The following is a 12802-nucleotide window of genomic DNA, read 5'->3' on the forward strand; positions in this document are numbered from 1 at the left end:
TTTCTGCTTTTCCCTATAACCTTCGATCCCTTTAGACCCAAGAGCTACATCTCAGTCCGTTGCTTGAAAATGAATGCTTTGGCCCCCCCATGTGCTTTCTATAGCAGAGAATTCCACCGGCTCGTCACTCTCTCCGGGTGGAGACATTTCTCCTTGTTACAATCCTAGATGTATCCTTGTAACGTGACTCCCTAGAAGAAAGGCTTATGCCCGAAATGTCGATTCTCCTGCTCCTTGGATGCAGCCTGACCTGCTGCGCTTTTCCAGCAACACATTTTCAGCTCTGATCTCCAGCATTTGCAGACTTCACTTTCTCCTCCTAGTTCTGAAGTCCCCATCATCAGGAACGTTCATCCTGTATCTAGTCGTGATATGATTGTAAAAGTTTCTATAAGAATAGATGGAACTGGAGGCTTGGATGGGAAGCGTGAATTAAATATTAGACAGAGTGACCTGAGTTTGACCTTTTGCTGCATAATATTGGGGAATGACTAGTTCCCTTCAACTTCCTGAATGGAAACCAGTAAATGTCTGCAAGTTCCAATCTTGCAACATAAAAAAAAATTGGTCTTTAACAAAGGTTTTGAAGGTCAGGAGCAGTTCAGAGGAGGTTCACTAGATTGATCCCAGGGGTTTGTCGTGTGAAGAGAGATTGAATAGTTTCGGCCTATACTTTCTGGAATTTAAAAGAATGAGTGGACGTCAAATTGAGGTAATCAGGATGATAAAAGGTGTGGATAAAATACAAGTGGAATTGATGCTTCCTCTAGTGGGACATTCTGGGACAAGAGGTCACAGTCTTAGGGTAAGGGGGAGCAAATTTAACACTGAGTTGAGGAGAAACTACTTCTCTCAAAGGATTGTGAATCTGCCACCCTGAAGTGCGGTGGATGCTGGGACAGTGAGTCAACTTAAGGAGGAGTTGGACAGATTTTTTTAATTGCTAATGGGTTGAAGGGTTTAGATTAGATTAGACTTACAGTGTGGAAACAGGCCCTTCGGCCCAACAAGTCCACACCGACCCGCCGAAGCGAAACCCACCCATACCCCTACATTACCCCTTACCTAACAATAGGGGCAATTTAGCATGGCCAATTCACCTGACCCGCACATCTTTGGACTGTGGGAGGAAACCGGAGCACCCGGAGGAAACCCACACAGACACGGGGAGAACGTGCAAACTCCACACAGTCAGTGGCCTGAGTCGGGAATTGAACCCGGGTCTTCAGGCGCTGTGAGGCAGCAGTGCTAACCACTGTGCCACCGTGCCACCCACTGTGGAGAGAAGGCAAGAAAATGGGGGTGAGGAGCATATCAGCCATGATCAAATGGCAGACCAGATTCGATGGGCCAAATGGCCTAATTGTGCCCATATATCTTATAAACTAATGGATTATGTTATCATAGAATCCCTACAGTGTGGTAATAGGCCCTTCCGCCAACAAATCCACACCAACCCTCCAAAATGTAACCTGCCCAGACCCAATCTCCCTACTTATTCCTGACTAATGCACCTAACCTACGCATCCCTGAACACTACGGGCAATTTAGTGATCCAGTTCACCTAACCTGCACATCTTTGGACTGTGGGAGGAAATCCACACAGACACAGGGAGAATGTCTGTGCAGAGTTTGCACAGTCGTCCAAGGCTGGAATCGAACCTGGTCCTTGGCGCTGTGAGGCAGCAATGCTAACCACTGATCCAGACCTAGAGTGAAGGGACAAAATGGAAGGCAGAGCTGGATTGAAGGGGCCCCAACAAAAGGTCAGGGTTGGATTAGGGTGTTGGCTGTGGTTTTGGATATGACAGAGATCAGAGAGGGAGAGATGGGGAGATTTGAAGATAGACATTGAGATGTTGAAGAAGCCAGAGATCCGGGGTATGGGTGGTGAAGGAGGAATAAGTGGGATTTGATATTGGGGTTTTATAACAGAAAGAGCTCAAGGCTGCAAAAGGCATAGACTGATTTGGTGAAAATTAACGGTGACTTGAATTAAGGATAAGATCAAATAAATTCCCACCCTCAAATAGCCCATTTTCCCTCCAGTCTCTGAATTTGTTTTTGTAATGAATCATTTGAAAAAGTATGCATTTAATTAAAGCTTTTCATCTTGTGAATTGAATACAAGAAATACCACTTTAATGAGAAAAAGAGATGAATATTGGTTTATCCCCTTAAATTTCTTGTTAATTGTCCTAGTCAGTGCAAGATAAAAACATTCAACAAAATGTGTATCTTGTCCAGTAGCTTCTATACCTGTTAAGGAGAAAATATTAAGAAATAGGAAACTGCTGTGGTTTAATGGCCTGAGTGACCCAGAGATGAATCTTCCAGTCCGAGAGACGTGGTAATTTGAATCTGCTACAGATCTAACAACCGGCTCCAAGCTTCGATTGTCCATAGTGAAGTTTTATGAAATCCTTCTGGACAGGAAATGAATGAAAGGTAACATGTAGGTGACGCTTTGAGAGTATGTGTTAAATAAATAAGGCAGACACTGTGTGTATAGTTTCGGTCTCTATAATTGAGGAAGGACATAATTACATGAGTAACCATTCAGAGGAGGTTCACTCGACTGATTGCCGGAATGAAAAGAGTTCTCTTGCAAAGAAAGGTTGGACCTGTATCCGTTGCAGTTTCGAAGAATGAGAGGGGATCTGGTATCTTTCAATGAAATCCCAAACAGTCTTGTTAGGGTGGGTACTGAGATGACGTTTCTTCTTGTGAGAGAGACTCAAACTAGGAGACAGAATTTAAAGATAAACGGTTACCTTTTTAAGGCCTAGATGAAGAGTATTTTTTTTCTCTCTGAGGATCATGGGGGGGGGGGGGGTGAAATTTTCTTCCCAGAGCACAGTGGAGACTATCATTAATAGATCAAAAAGGGAGGTGGAGATATAAGATATTGACAGCAAGGTGGAGTTGGGACCACAATCAGTGGGGAGACCTGATCTTCTGCCACTGCAGTCCATGTGATGTAGGTAGACTTACAGTGTTGCTGGGAAGGATTGAGGTAGAAGATCATCCCTGTTCTTAGTGAGTTGGAGACACAGTACGAGGAGCTGAATGGTCCATTCCTATTCCTAATTTGTATAGTTGTTTATGCTTGCTAGAGTTGAGCAGAATGAGAGCTAGTCTCAATGAAGCATTTTAAATTCTGAGACATGGTAGCTCCAGAGGAGTTGTTCACACCCCCACCCCCACCCCCACCCCCACCCCCATCCTGCTTTGAGACGGGTTCGAGAACTAGGGGCTCTAACACACTCAGATTAAGGTTCAGCTGTTTAGAACTGAGATAAGGAGAGATTTCTTTCCTCAGGGATGCGAACATGGAAAAAGGCTTGGGGATGATAATTTCTTGAGTGTATTAAACACTGATTGATAGTTTTGTTGGACACTCTGGAACTCAAGGGAGTCGGATGGAAAAGTGAAGCTTTATTTATTCTTTCAAAGGATGTGAGCATCATTTTCATGGGGCAGTATTAATTGCAAATCCCTCGTTGCCCTTGAGAAGGTGGTGGTCAGCTGTTTAGTGCCATTGCAGTCTGTGTGGGGCAGATACACACAGAATACTGCTGAGAGGATGAGATGAATAATGAGGGAAACCTTATTTAATATAGGAACAGGCTGAATGGACTGCACCCTGTTCTAATCTCTTCTGAATGAGAAGTACTTGTGCTTGGTGATGTTCTTCACTATTAGCAGCTGGGAGAAAATGCTAAGTATACCTCTGCGTGTCTCAACTGTACAGAATTGCATAGCTTACTGTCAAAAAGTGTGGCGCTGGAAAGGCACAGCTGGTCAGGCAGCATCCGAGGAGCAGGAGAGTCGACGTTTCAAGCATAAGCTCTTCATCACATTCCTGATGCTGCCTGACCGGCTGTGCTTTTCCAGTGCCACACGTTTTGAACCTGATCTCCAGCAACTGCAGTCCTCGCTTTCTCCCTGCATAACCCACTTCAAATTTTGTGTGGTCTTGTTGTAGCCACGGTGAAAGCTAACAGGGGAGGAAATGCAATCTCACTTTCCACAGGCAGCATATGTTAGACCAGACTCTGGACAGCCCCCCTGCCAATTAATGCTGAGCCATCAAAAAAAGGCTGGAGGTTATGTGGTCTGTAGTATGTAGATGTAATGGATGTAGGTTTGCTCGCTGAGCTGGAAGGTTCATTTCCGGATTTCTTGACACCCTACGAGGTAACATCTTCAATGGGCCTCCGGGCGAAGCAATGCTAATGATTCATGCTTTCTATTTATATGCTTGGGTTTCTTTGGGTTGGTGATGTCATTTCCTGTTCTATTTCTCAGGGGGTGGTAGATGGGGTCTAACTTGATATCAACAAAACACATCGAATTGAACCCACCTACCACCCCCTGAGAAAAAGAACAGGAAATGACATCAACAACTCAAAGGAACCCAAGCATATAAATAGAAAGCAGGAATTATCAGCAGTGCTTCACCCGGAGGCCCATTGAAGATGTTACCTAGTAGGGTGATGAAACATCTGGAAATGAACCTTCCAGCTCAGCAAGCAAACCTACATCCAGAACCTCAACCTGAGCTACAAATCTTCTCAAAATATGTAGATGTAATGGCAGCCAGAGTTACTCACTTCAGGGAACAAGGCCGCCTGGGTCTTTGGGGCTGAATGAGAGTCAGTGCTTTCAGGGAAAACAGTGGGTGGGAGTTTGGGGGGGCGCGTGTGACGAAGGAAGGGAAAACAGGGCTTTTTAATCAAAAAACAATGTGGAAAATTAGGATACTGCCATACAAAGAGGCCATTCAGCCAGCCATTCCAGTGGCATCTCTTTACATCATCCAACTTGTCTCACTTCACTGCTGTTTCACCGTATCCCTGAAAATGTTCTTCTTTTGAGTCTGCTCCAGTCTGTTTTCTGGAAGTTATTTATTAGTTTCCACCTCCTGTCTCTCCCTTAGATGTCTCTTAAAAATCATGTGGTTGGAAATAACAGTGGGTCATTACAAGCTTAGGGTGTCAATGCTGCAGGAAAGTTCCACTTTCATAGCCCCAAGTTGGTGAAAGGTGTCAACATTTGAAATGACTGTCTTGTCTTGTGGGTCGGGGCTCTCTCTATGGTTTGCAGGCCGAAAGGAAAGGTCATGCTCCTCATCTTAGCAGTGAGAATTGTGGCAATGAAGTGTGACAATTGTTAGAACCTGGAAGCTGTTAATCTCTGCAATCAAGCTGTTAGAAAGAGGTGGGTGGTGGGCGCAGGGGAATGAAAACAAAACCAGGGAGGATCACTCTCTGAGTCAGGGTCAGGACAATTAAACACAACCACAAGTGTAAAATGGAAGAAATTATGAATTGCAGTAGACAATTCTTAACATCTGACAAATACTTGAAAGGAATAAATATAAAGATTTTTGAGAAAGAGCTGGGAAATGAAACTGAAAGAAAATCATATGAAATGAAATGCTCATTCAGAGAGCCAGAATATTCTGGAGACCTGGGTTCAAATCTCACGAAGGCAGATGGTGGATTTTAAATTCAATAAATATCTGAAATTAAGGGTATAATGATGACCGTGAAACCATTGTCGAGAAAAATCCATTTGGTTCACTAATGCTCTTTCGGAAAGGAAATCTGCCATCCTTACCTGGACTGGCCTACATGTGACTCCAGACCCACAGCAGTGTGGTTGACACATAACTGTCCTCTGGGCAATTAGGGATGGGTAAAAATGCTGGCCTAGCCAGAAACATCCTTGTCCTGTGAATGAATAATTTAAAAAAAACAAATTGTACCATATCTGTGAATTAGATAGCTCTTTAAAAGAGTTGGTACAGGCCTGATCATAGAATCCCCACAGCTTGGGAGCAGGCCATTCAGCCCATACCAGCCCACCGAAGAACAACCCACCCAGACCCAACTCCCTTGCATCTTCCATGGCTGATCTATCTAACCCACACATGTCTGGACCATGGGAGGGAAATGGAGGGAAACTGCACAGACACGGGGAGAATGTGCAAACTCCACACAGACAGTCACCCGAGGCTGGAATTGAACCTGGGTCCTTGGGACTGAGAGCTACCGTGCGATCTGTGATGAACTGAATTTAGTTTATTCTTTCATGAGACATGGATATTTGTTGCCCAGCCCTAACTCCCTTTGCACTGAGTGGATTGCTTGGCAACTTCACAATGTACTCAAGAGTCAATTGCATTACTATGGGTCCAGAGTCAAATGTAGGCCAGACCCAGTAGGGGCAGCAGAATTCCTTCTCCAAAGAGTGTTAATGAATCAGAAAGATTTGTGACAACAATACTTGATTGTTCCATGGTTACCATCACTGAGATTAGTTTTTAATTTCATATTTGCCATTAATTTAATTTTGATTCAACCATCCAACGTGCCGGGATTTGAACCTGTGCCTCCAAAGCATTAACCTAGGTCTTTGGATTATGAAGCCCAATGACAATGCGTTATGTAACTGCGTCTCTTCATTTCCCTGCTCTCCTCCCCCACCCCCGAATAGCCACGCTCTCTGCTGTGTCTTCTATGATTCCTACTTTGACTTTGAAAGCTGAGATGCTCGATTGAATTGCTGAAGGCTGTTGTACTGAGAGAAAATGAGGACTGCAGTTGCTGGAGATCAGGGTTGAAAAATGTGGTGCTGGAAAAGAACAGGCAAGTCACCTGAGGCTGGAATTAAACCTAGGTCCTTGGGACTATGAAGCAGTAGTGCTAACCACTGTGCCACCAGTGATGGATTGTATTTATTTTATGCTTTCACTGGACATGGGCGTTTGTTACCCAGCCCTAATTGCCCTCCAGCTCCTTGGATGCAGCCTGACCTGCTGTGCTTTTCCAGTGCCATACGTTTAAACCCAAAGCCCGTTGTACCTCTTCCATTTAAGAGGATTCAGCAGTTTTCAGTTTGTGTAGCTGGTTTCAGTTTCTGGAAAGCTTTCACATGGTAGACGTGATTACCAACTCCACTCTTTGCTAGCTCCACACTTACACTTATGAGTCCTTGTCTCTCCATCTGTTCATGAAGTGGTTTATGGATTCTGCAGGCTTCTGCCTACTATAACATGGATTCTAATTGGTCAATGCAGGCTTAATCTGACTCTGAATGGTCTAATATAGCCCGTATCTTTTGGGAATGATTAAGCTTTTCACCTGTTAATCCTGACACGGTAAGCCTGTGTAGGACTTGATTCCCAATTGCTAAGCAAATCGCAATGGCCTGTGTTACTGAATTGGACTCATTTCATTGAGAAATCATAGTTTTGCATGCTGCTTAAACACTTGGGATCTTTTAGGAGGTCTACTGTGTCCCAATTTTAACGCAGGAACTTTGTGGACATCCTGACAATATGTCTTTGAGTTTCCTTGCTTTCAATTGATCCAACATGCATCCTGATCTCTTGCCTTTCTCAAGTTAAACTGGCACCTCACCCGAGTTTGCCTGCCCACCAATAAACTCTGGTTTCAACACTCTGTTACTATAGTGCCCAAAAATACTGAGGCTTGTCTCATGCATTGATTGATATTTTGAACCAACTTGTTGAGATGTGCTTGGGTCTGGAGCAGGTTGGGCTTGAACCCAGGCCATCAGGACCAGAGATAGGGACATTACCACTGAGCATAAAGCCCTTCACTCCAGTGCTTTAATAATGTGTTTCATCTGTAGATTAGCTTGTTAGTTGACGATTCGAGCTCAATAAATTTCATCAGCGTTCTGTTTCCACTTGCTGCTCATCAAGTGATGATAATGCTAATGGTCTAACAATCAGTTAGATTAGATTAGATTCCCTACAGTGTGGAAACAGGCCTTTTGACCCAACATTTCCACACCGACCCTCAGAAGAGCAACCCACCAGACCCATTCCCCTACATACACCTCTGGCTAATGCACCTAACATTATGGGTGATTTAACCTGGCCAATTCACCTGACCCGCACATCTTTGGACTGTGGGAGGAAGCTGGAACACCCAGAGGAAACCCACGCAGACACGGGGAGAATGTGCAAACTCCACACAGTCAGTCGCCTGAGGCGGGAATTGAATCCAGGTCCCTAGCGCTGTGAGGCAGCAGAGCTGTCAGGGAATGATTATTTGATCATAATCATTAACATAACAAGGTCCAGATTTGTAGGAATACAGGGAAGTTAATTTAGTCTCTTGAGCCTATTCTGCTGCTATTCAGATGGACAATGGTTGACACAAGCAACACAAAAACCTGTTTGCTTTCCTTCACTCCAAAGTCTTTTAATTCCAGGGCCCAATAGAAGCCTATTGATCCCAATGTTAAGATATTCAGTTAACCCACCCAACTTTAACAGCGTTTTGAGGTAGAGAGCTCCACAAGAGGCAAGAAAGTGGAGTTTGATTTGAATAAATGTGAGGTTTGGATTTTGGTAAAACAAATGAGCAGGACTCATACAATTAAAAATAGGGCCTTGGGTAGTGCTATAAAACAGAGAGACCTAGAGGTTCCAGCTCAAGATTCTTTAAAGTTTGCACCACAGGGTGGTTAAAAATGGTATTTAGCACGCTTGCCTTCATTGCTCAGACCTTTGAGTATAGGAGTTGGCACGTCATGCTGAGCTTGCACAGGATGTTGGTGAGGCCTCTACTGCAGTACTGTGCCCAGTTCTGATCACCCTGTTATAGGAAGGATATTATTAAGCTGGAGAGGGTTCGGAATAGATCTACCAGGATGTTTCTAGGAATGGAGGGTTTGATTTATAAGGAGATGCTGGATAGGCTGGGGCGTAGGAGGTTGAGGGGTGACCGTATAAAGGTTTACAAAATCATGAGGGGTATACATAAGGTGAATGGCAGGTATATTTTCCCTAGGGTTGGAGATTTCAAGATTAAGGGGCATATTTTTAAGGTGAGAGGAAAAAGATTTAAAAAGGAGATGAGGGACTTTTTGTTTTTACGCAGAGTGGTTCACATGTGGAATGAAGTGCCAAAGGAAGTGGTGGGTGCGGGTACAGTTACTGTGTTTAAAAGGCATTTGGATAAGTACATGAGAAAAGACGTGTTTGGAGGGACATGAACCAACCACAGGCGGGTGGGACTCTGTTAGTTTCTGACTCAATGACTATAAATGTACTTATGGAGACGCTTTGGCTGTGAAAGACACTCTATAGATGCATGCTTGTGTTTTCATCTTGTCCTGCTTTTGCAAGTCAGCCTGGTTCAGGTAGTCAGGCCTCAGGGCTGAGGCTTGAACTCAATCTCCTGAACCAGAGGCAGATGAATAACTCACCGAGCCCACGGTTTGGTCTAGGGTGAGCAGTGAATTGTGGATCAGAGGATGATCAGCAAATGTGACTCTCTCTCACGTAGAAAAACAGAAGGATTAGGCCATTCAGCCCTTCGAGCCTGTTCCACAATTCAGTATGATCACGGCTAACCATCCAGCTCAGTCCTCTGTTCCCACTTTCTTCTTCTACCCCTTTGATCCTTTTGGCCATAAGAACTCCTTCTTGAAGACATTGATGTTTTGAATTGTTTGTTATGGTAGAGAATTCCATTGGCTCACCACACTTAGGTAATGCAGTCGCATCACTTTGAGATTCAGTCCCTTACCCAAATATATTCCAGCCATGGAGGAGTAACAGTTCCTTATAGTTATACAGTGTCAGGACCTGGCTGCGTGTCATTAGCTGTTGTGTTTCCTATATTATAATAGGGTGGAGAAGGCAGTTCAGACCCTCTTATCTGGCTCTCTCATTCTATAAGATGATGGCTGATCTGACTGGGACCAGTTTTCCTGTCTGTCTCCGATAATCCTTTTCTCTCTCGTCAATCAAAAATCCATCTCCCTCAACCTTGCAATATTGATTAGATTTCCTACAGTGTGGAATCAGGCCCTTCGGCCCAACAAGTCCACATCGGCCTTCCGAAGAGTAACCCACCCAGACCCATTCTCCTATCCTATATCCACTATGGGCAGCTTAGTGTGGCCAATTCACCTAACCTGCACATCTTTGGATTGTGGGAGGAAACCAGAGCACCCAGAGGAAACCCACGCAGACACAGTGAGAATGTGCAAACTCCACACAGACAGTTGTCCCAGGCAGGAATTGAACCTAGGTCCCTGACACCATGAGGCATGAGTGGTAACCAGTGAGCCACCATGCCATCCATATTCAATGCTTGTTGCTCACTGGGGAAGAGAAGTCCAAACATTAATGTCCCTCCAAGAGAAGAAACTGCTCCTCGCCTCCATCTTAATGGTTCACCATTTACTTCAGAACTGCAGTTCCAGACTCCTCTTATAAAGGGAAACATCCCCTGATTATCTACTCTGTTAAGCCCCTCAGAATCCTCCAAGTTTCAAAGAGAGCATCTTCTGAACTCCAATGGCTCAATCTTTCCTCCTAAGAGAAAGTATTTAATGGCTGTAGCTACTTTGACACATCCTGAGGAGTGATGCAAATGCAAATTGTGTTGGTTATGGCGTTTACAGCATGCTCCCCCAACTCTGCTCCCCATCCCATACACGACTTGTTTCCCCCAGTATTGTCCTCCTACCAATTAGGAGACACAGACATTGAAGGTCACCCTTTAAATATACAAGAACCCAGTGTTGGAGTGATTCTTTGATGGAATTTCCATTTCAGTCTATTGTCCCCATTCAATTCCAATGGCACAACAGGCCCTTGCTGGTGTTTTCAGTTGGAGTCCCAGTGCTGTCTTCACATCGCTAAAGTATGCACTGGGTAGTCTACACCCTACCTAAGTAAAGCTCAATCAGGGAAAACATCGGGCAGACTATAGCTTGCTGGCAGAGTCCAAAGTTGGAGCAGACTCAGAGAGGAGATGGCATGTCCGGTGTAAAATTTGAACAGTGAGGAATAATTCTCGTGTGAAGGGAGCTGAACACATTGAGTTTGTGATTCTTGGGTGGCTCCAAGGTAAACTTTAATAGTTGTTTTATTTTCAATCTTTACCAGAAAGCCAAGACTGCAAATAAAACAAGATTTTGTGAACCAAGTGTATTCAATCTGTTAGCCTCTGGATTTGTTAAAATAAAGACCAAGCTTTCCTCTGTGTCTTCAGTTTGAATGGAAGCTGGAACTGAACCTGTAATTAGGAGAGGTTACTTGAGTTAAACTTTGGCAGTCAGTTTCATTCACATGCATAGGATTTGTTCGAATTACACCCGTGATATGAATCTTCTATTAAGGTTTAAATAAACCTCCTGAAAGGGTAAGGTATTCAGAGGCAATTAAATCGGGTTGGGTCTCTGCAAGTGTGGAAATGCATTCGGCATTTTTAAAAATCTATCTTCACAGGCATGTTTCCTACTTTTTCTGCTAGGGCGTAAGTTTAGTTGCCAAGATCAGCATTTATTGCCCATCCCTAGTTACCCTTGAGTTGTTGTGCTGTCATTGTCTTACCAAACCATAGGGCTGCTTTCTCATTAGAGAGAGGTGAGTGGTGATGATTTAACATGAGGGTCACTATATGTCAGGCAAAAGGAGAGGTTGCAGAGGAGAGTCCATCATGCTGTCCCCAGCCAATGTGGGAATTGAACCCATGTTTCAGGATCAAGTTCAGCCACATTTAGAATATTGAACACAGTTTTGGTCGCCACATTACCAAAAGGATGTGGACACTTTAGAAAGGGTGCAGAGAAGGTTTACGAGGATGTTGCCTGGTATGGAAGGTGCTAGCTATGAAGAGAGGTTGAGTAGGTTAGGATTGTTTTCATTAATAAAAAGGAGATGGGGAGAGGGGACCTGATTGAGGTTGACAAAATCATGAAGGGTATAGACAGGGTGGATAGAGACCAGCTTTTTCCCAGGGTGAAGGAATCAATAACCAGAGGTCATGCTTTCAAGGTGACAGGTGGAAAGTTTAAGGGGATTACACGCGGTAAGTACTTCACACAGAAGATGGTGGGCGTTTGGAACGCATTGCCAGCAGCGGTGGTAGAGGCAGGCACGGTAGATTCATTTAAGATGCGTCTGGACAGATGCATGAGCAGGTGGGGAGCAAAGGGATACAGATGCTTAGGAATTGACTGACAGGTTTAGACAGTGGATTTGGATCGGCTCAGGCTTGAAGGGCCGAATGGCCTGTTAATTTTCTTTGTTCTAAGTGATCCATCCTTTTGAAAAATAGCAGTCCATCTGGTGTAGGTCCACCCCATAGAACTGTTAGGAAAGACATTCCAGGGTTTTGACTCTAGTGACAGTGAGGAATAGCGATAAATTTCCAAGTCAGAAACTGAGAGTGGCTTGGAGGGGGAGCTTGCAAGTGGTGGTGTTCCCATGCACTTACCACCCTTGTCCTTTTTAGTTGGTTGAGATTGTGGGTTTGGGAGGTTCTGTCTAAGAGTTGTTGCTGTGTATCTTGTACATGGTACACTCTGAGCATTAATGGTGGAGGGAGTGAATGGGGTAACTGCACAGAGGCCGGTATCTCGACACCATTTATTTGCACATGTACAGTACTCAATGCTGAGTTCGGCTTGTTCAGAGCCAGCTCTGAGTGAACAGAATCTCTGACACTCCTGTTTATATCTGTCAGCCAGGGCTCCCTGATTGGATCAGATCAATACAGCCCCAATCAGGGAACTCATATTCTATGAGATATACCTGGCTGAGCTTGTTACAATCACTTCACCAGCCAACAGGGTTGCTTTGTCCTGGATGGTGTTGAGCTGTTGTGTGCTGGTGTTACACTCAACCAGGCAAACAAAATGAAAGTGTTGATGCACTTCTGTGGGTGTTTTATGTTCATGTATAATTTCCTTTGGAGGCCATTTGATTATACGCACAAGTTAATTGAATTGTAGGTGTTTT

General features: G+C 44.3%; 1 protein-coding gene across 1 annotated transcript in view; it reads left to right on the forward strand.

Moving 5' to 3' along the window:
• The window catches only part of LOC132823475 (F-BAR and double SH3 domains protein 2-like), a 70095-nt gene that overhangs the window by 1044 nt on the left and 56249 nt on the right, over positions 1-12802 (forward strand). The gene's annotated exons all lie outside the window — the stretch shown is intronic.

The sequence above is a fragment of the Hemiscyllium ocellatum genome, chromosome 16, assembly GCF_020745735.1.
Source record: "Hemiscyllium ocellatum isolate sHemOce1 chromosome 16, sHemOce1.pat.X.cur, whole genome shotgun sequence".
In the NCBI taxonomy this organism is placed as follows: Eukaryota; Metazoa; Chordata; class Chondrichthyes; order Orectolobiformes; family Hemiscylliidae; genus Hemiscyllium; species Hemiscyllium ocellatum.